We start from the raw sequence: 6,872 nt of genomic DNA, 5'->3' as shown, positions 1-6,872 counted from the left end.
TTAGTAGTTATTTGATAATAAGCTGTCGTTTGGATCATTGAATGGAATAGAATAGTTATTCCTTAGGAATATAATATGAGAGAGTAGAATAGCTATTCCTTAGGAATAACTATTTCTATGTTTGGTTAAAAGAATGAAATAAGTTGAAATAACTAGTTTTGTAAGTTAAAATATATCTTTAACCTCAAGTGTAATTTCTTAGTTATTTTAAAATTTTAATTATGACAATAAATTATTCAAATATATATTAGTTTGGAGGAAATACGAAAAACAGTAAAAAAAATATAAAAACACAAAGAACGTGAAAACACAAAAAAAGACAATAAAACAATAAAAACAAAAAAAAAAGAAATAAAAGGGGAAAATGGTGAAAACGTGAAAAACATATAAACATGTTAACATAAAAAAACACCAAAAATTCTAACTTAGGCGGGGTGATGGTGCAATCTGATTGTCTGTTAGTGGTTCAACTATTCTTAATAAGGAGAATCATCTTTCATATCTTTATGAGATAATTGTAGAGTGTAGGGATCTTATGGCTAGGATTGAGAATGTATCAATCTCATTCATTAAACGTTCAGCGAATGTAGCGGCTCATTGTTTGGATAGGACCGATAATTCTATGTCTGTTCGTGGAGAGTGGGAATGTCCACCTCCGTTTCTTATCGATGTTTTGGCTGCTGATATATCGTAAATAAAATTCCTGTTTGTTCTAAAAAAACCCAAAACATAAACACGCAAAAAAAATATGTAAAACGGTAAAACGCGAAGAATAGTAAAAACGTGAAAAACTATAGAAAACAATTAATACTTCTTTTTCGGGAAAAAAAAACAAAACTTTCTAAAAGACACGCTAAAAAAATTTGTGTTATCAATACTCCATTGGACTATAAAATTTAAGGCAATTTTTAGTTTATACGGAGACAAAGTAATTTGACTTGGGGCTGGTTTGAATTTACCGGCTATTTGCTAAAATCTGCTGATTGACAGCTACAGTGTAAATGCTAATACACTGATTGAGGTAAATTGTATTTGCTTGATTAATTAGGGTTACAGAGTGTTGGTATTTATACAGTACTAGTTCTACTGAAACTACAACTCTTAATTATATACATTTGAGATAAGTGCAGTATATCAAAGAGATAAATATGAAGAGTTGTGGTAGAGGGAGGAGTGTATTTCGGTTTATACACTAACAGCCCCCCTCAAGCCGAAAGCGGTGGACGAACTGTGAGTCTGTTCCGCAGAAGTAAGAAGCGAGGACCCGATAGAGGCTTGGTAAGAATGTCAGCGGTCTGATCCGCAGTGGGAATGAATCGAACTGATAAGAATCCGTTGTTTACTTGCTCACGAACAAAATGGTAATCCAATTCAATATGTTTAGTTCGAGCATGGAAGACCGGATTAACCGTAAGGTAAATGCGCCAACATTATCACACCATAACTGAATGGGGCGAGGAATGGGGAAGTGAAGCTCCTTAAGTAGAGATTGTATCCAAAGTAATTCTGCTGTAGCATTGGCAACGGCTTTGTATTCACTTTCAGTGGAAGAGCGAGCAATGGTTGGTTGTTTGCGGGTGTTCCAAGAGACAAGATTATTGCCAAGGAAGACACAGAATGCACCCGTGGATCGCCTATCATCCGGACAGCCACCCCAATCGCTGTCAGAATAGTAGTGAATTGCACTGATCGGTTTTGAGGAAAACGAAATTCCTAATGTTCGAGTGTCATGTATATATCGAAGAACTCTTTTGACCCCCTTCCAGTGTTCGTTAGTTGGGCAATGAAGAAATTGGCACAACTTGTTGACGGGAAAGGAGATGTCGGGACGTGTTAGTGTAAGGTACTGAAGTGCACCGACAATGCTCCTGTATTCATTTCCGGAGGGAAGTGGTGTGCCATGCTCTTTGGATAAGTTTTGCGAACTGGCCATGGGTGTGGAACAAGGTTTGCAGCTATCCATTTTGACCCGACCAAGGATGTCACCGGCATATTTGGATTGAGATAGATGAATGCCTTGTGAAGTGTAAGAAATTTCAAGCCCGAGGAAATATGATGCTGGTCCAAGGTTCCGAATAGGAAATTCAACTTCAATGGCTTGAATGGTATCACGAATCAAGGCAGGACTCATTCCAGTGACGAGAATGTCATCGACGTAGCATAGAATGTACAATTTGTCCGTAGAGGTGTATCGCGTGAACTGTGAATTGTCCGCTTGAGACATAGAGAACCCCAATGTGCAAAGAAAAGTTTTGAGACGGAGAAACCATTCACGAGGAGCTTGTTTAAGTCCATAAAGGGACTTTTGTAACAGGCACACATGATCGGGGTGATCATTATCCTGAAAGCCTTGCGGCTGCTCCATAAATATTGTTTCAGTGAGATGTCCGTGGAGGAAGGCATTAGAGACATCGAGTTGGTTGACCGACCATTGATGTGCAGCTGCTAAGGCAAAGATAATACGAATTGTTGTCGCCTTCACAACTGGGCTGAACATCTCCTTGAAGTCTAGTCCTGATTGCTGAGTGAAGCCACGTGCAACTAACCGAGCTTTGTGACGTTCAATAGTGCCGTCAGCTCGCTTTTTGGTCTGAAATAGCCAACGGCAAGTGATTACATTTCTGTCAGCAGGGCACGGAACCAATTTCCAGGTTTTATTGTCAATCAGGGCCTTTAGTTCTACAGCCATGGCATCACGCCATTCTTTTGTTTTTACCGCCTTAGTGAAACAACTTGGATCAGCAGGTAGTGAAAGATGCTCAGCAGACAGCCCAAAGAATTTTCCTCGTGAATGAAGAGATGAGTTCCGAATTTGCATGTTGTGATGTCTATTGAGTCGAGGACTGATCGGATTGATAAAGGGTGAACTTGAAGCAGGAACTTGAGGAGCAGGAGTAGAGTTGGGAGAATTATCCAAGTTATGATTGGCACTGTCACAGGATGTAGTGGATGGGGGGATAATCAAACTTGTATGAGATGAAGGGAGTGAATGCAATGTTTCAGAATTTTGAGAATGAGATATGGAGGGAGGCGAGTTAGCAGGCGAGTTCGAGTTGTGATGAGGAATGTTGGGAGATAATGCAAGATGTGGTGTTGAGAGACAAGTGAGAGGCGAGTCCCCCATGAGGGGATTTCCAAATGTGCGAATGGTGTCCCGGGATTGAGGAGAGGAGTGAAACGGTGGGGGTTGGACAGCTTGAGGATCGATGTCAACTTGTGAGGGGGCAGAATTGTGAGGTGAGCGAGGCGAGTGAGCAAGAGGGGAATTATGGGTAGTTGGCATAGAGTTGTGTTGTGATGTAGGAATGAGTGGAGGTTGGGTATTAATTTGATCAGGGATAGAGAAAGGGGAAGTGGATGTCGAAGTAGAGGGGTCTTTGGACATCAGTGATTTATATGGGGCAGGGTTAGGCATAAGAGTGTTGGGAATAATAACAGGGGAATTAAATGGAACGGGTGGAGATTGGTATGTGCCAAAAGAGTTAGTGCATGGTGAGGAATGTGGCAAATTATATAGACCAGCAGAGGCAATACATGGTCAGGGCCCAGTAGAGATGAGAGCGGCGTAGGAGGAGAGATTTTCGGAGTGACATTCCCGGACATTGTTTGCTGAAACGGAAAAACATCTTCGCGGAATGTGACATGCTTGCAGATGTAAATACGACCGGAGGGAATGTCAAGACATAAAAAACCATTGTGATTCATAGAGTCCCCGAGATAGACACATAGACGAGAGCGAAAATCAAATTTGTGTCTGTTATAAGCACGAAGCAGAGGAAAAATGCCACAGCCGAATGTGCGTAATGCTATGAAGTCGGGTTCTTTTTGAAAAGCTTTAAAATAAGGTGAGACTGAGTTAAGGACAGTGGTGGGGAGATAATTAATTAATCGAACACTGTGATTCATGGCATAGTTCCAATATCGAAGTGGGATAGATGCATGAGCAAGAAGAGTGAGGCTAGTGTCAACAATGTGTCAAATTTTTCGTTCAGAAATACCATTTTGTTCATGCGTATGAGGACATGCTAATTTATGTTGAATGCCATGCTTAGCAAGAAAGGGACGCAATTTCTGAAATTCTCCCCCAAAATCGGAATAAAAATTCTTAACTTTAGCAGAAAATTGACAGATTATCATAGCATGAAAATGGAGAAAGGAAGATTCAACATCACTTTTATTCTTTAGAAAATAGATCCAACTAAACCTTGTGAATTCATCAATAAAAATAACAAAATAATGATGTCCTAAGCTAGAGGTGACTGGAGCAGGGCCCCAAACATCAGAATGAATAGACTCAGACATAAAGCTACTCCTACGAACTACGGAAGGTAAATTAAATTTTGAAAGCTTGCCCTGTGGACATGAACAACACGCTGATGAGGTCTTGGAGGATGGAAGGTCATTTTGTGTGATGATTTTATTGACCGTTCGATTGTGACAATGTCCGAAAGGCGCATGCCACTGTGAGTGCGGAATCTTCTCTCCAACCAATGCATGTTTCAACATGCTGGGAAGCATGTACAACCCATCCCTACTCGGTCCTCGTAAGAGGATTGCCTTGCTGACCTGATCCTTGATCAAAAAATAAGAGGGCCAAAATTCAAAGAAACATGAGTTGTCATGGGTGAATTTTTGCACAGAATGTAAGGATTTTTTCAGTTTAGGAACTAATAGAACATCTTTAAGTTTATAAATATGCACGGTAGAATTTCCTAAATGAGAGATAGGCAAACCTTGACCATTACCAAACTGAACGTTGTCATGACCCGGGTAAGGTGCAAACTGCTGCATATTTTGTTCTGTATTAGTCATGTGATGAGTAGCACCAGTGTCAGGGAACCATGGTTGATCTGTTCCATCAAAATTAAATTCAGAGGGACCCTGTGTCCAGGTCATGTTTGCTTGTGGATGTCCAGGACGGGATTGTGAGCCCCAACTCGAACCAGCACGCGAGGAGCCATTTAGACTGGGTGTTGAACCGCGATTCTATCGTTTCAGGGTGCAGCGGTCCGCCTAGTGACGCGTGTCGCCACACAAATAGCAGCTGCCTCGTTTCTTTCTGCCTTTAAAGTGAGAACCAGTATTGGAAGCAGATGTTGTTGAAATATTAGCCATAGGTACGGGGTCAGCACTCCGAAGCAATAATTCATGTCTCACAAGTTCATCATAGACTTCAAACCATTCAACAGGAGCCCCACGACGAATGTTGAGAGCGGTGAGCACACCGTGATACTCCGGGCCAAGATGTTTGAATAGAGTTGCAATAATGTGAGTAATGCTTGGTGGTGACCCAGCAGCTGTGAGATCATCAGCAAGGATTTTTATTTTCTGAAGATAGGCAGACATCGGGAGATCATTCCGTTTCAAATCATTTAATTCAATTGTCAACTGAATGTGACGATTTTCTGAAACCGTACCATACGTACGTTCTAAGGCAAACCAGACCGAGCGGGCTGATTCAAGGTTAGTGACAGTTGGAACAACCTCCTCAGAGAGGGACATGAGAAGGGTAGCACGAGTGAGGTGATCTTTTTGTTCCCATTGGTAATATGAAGGATTAAAGATGAAGTTGTCTGGATTATCAAGATCGAGGCCAGGTGCCCTTGGAATGAACTGAGCCGGAGGCGGTGAGGTGCCCAAGCAGTGTGCAGAAAATACCCCCATAGCCTGTAATGTTGCAACAACATAGGCTTTCCAAAGGCGATAGTTTGTCAAACTCAATTTTACAGTGAACTGAGGAATATGAGTGGAGCCAGACGAAACATGGAGGGAGGATTGAGGGCATCAGTGAACTGAGCGGTAGGGGAGACAAAAAAATGGGAGCGAGGTGGTTGGGATATAAACGGGCCAGAGTGAAGGGATTGATAGTTTGGAGCGGCGGAACAGCCGATTATTGGTCGAATGGGAGGGACAGAAGTTGCGGTATTGTTCCAGGGAGAGGAATAATGGTTGTGGGTGGGATAAGGGTTCCAGGGTGAAAACAGGGATGAGGGAGCCACATAATTTGGGGGAATGGGATCGGAATTTGGTGGAGTAGGGAGAGATGTGTGAGGCAAGAAGACTGAAGAGACTGGTGCTTGGGTTCAAATAAGTGGGGGCATAGTTGAGTGAGTAGGTGATTGGGAGTCAGTAACCATCGTGAAGATGGAATTGTTGAAGTTGGAGTCAGAGTGATCATAGGAGGCGGAAGATACCATGGCAGCAGATTGCGCATGGTGTAGTGGAAGAGAGGAGGCTGCTGAAGCGGTGGGAATGGAGGAGGACGAAGGAGCGGCGGAAGCCGAAGAGGAGGGGAGAGGAGCCGATGTATTGAACCCTAAAATTGGCTGAACCATGGTCTCTGATACCATGTAAATGCTAATACACTGATTGAGGTAAATTGTATTTGCTTGATTAATTAGGGTTACAGAGTGTTGGTATTTATACAGTACTAGTTCTACTGAAACTACAACTCTTAATTATATACATTTGAGATCAAAGAGATAAATATGAAGAGTTGTGGTAGAGGGAGGAGTGTATTTCGGTTTATACACTAACATACAGAAGATTCAGCAAAATCTTTTTCATCGCAATAAATATATTTTTCTATATTTTCAGGATTAACTGGGCAGAGTTTTTCTATATTTTCATTGTTGCATTTATTTTCTTCGTTTGGTTATTATTAATTCTTTTGTGGGTTCTTTTTTCTTTATTTCATTATTAATTGTTTGTATACCAAAACCTCGGATTTGTATTAAAATTACATTTTTCCTACTTCAAAAGTTTCAGCTCATTTCTAGCATAGGATTACCAGTTCAAAAGTTTCAGCTCAGTACAGATAGTGAATTTGTCAAATAAGTTTGAAATAGTTTTCTACTTGTTGTGGCTCAATT

This window comes from Euphorbia lathyris, chromosome 5 (genome assembly GCF_963576675.1).
Source record: "Euphorbia lathyris chromosome 5, ddEupLath1.1, whole genome shotgun sequence".
In the NCBI taxonomy this organism is placed as follows: Eukaryota; Viridiplantae; Streptophyta; class Magnoliopsida; order Malpighiales; family Euphorbiaceae; genus Euphorbia; species Euphorbia lathyris.
This window is presented reverse-complemented; position numbering follows the sequence as displayed.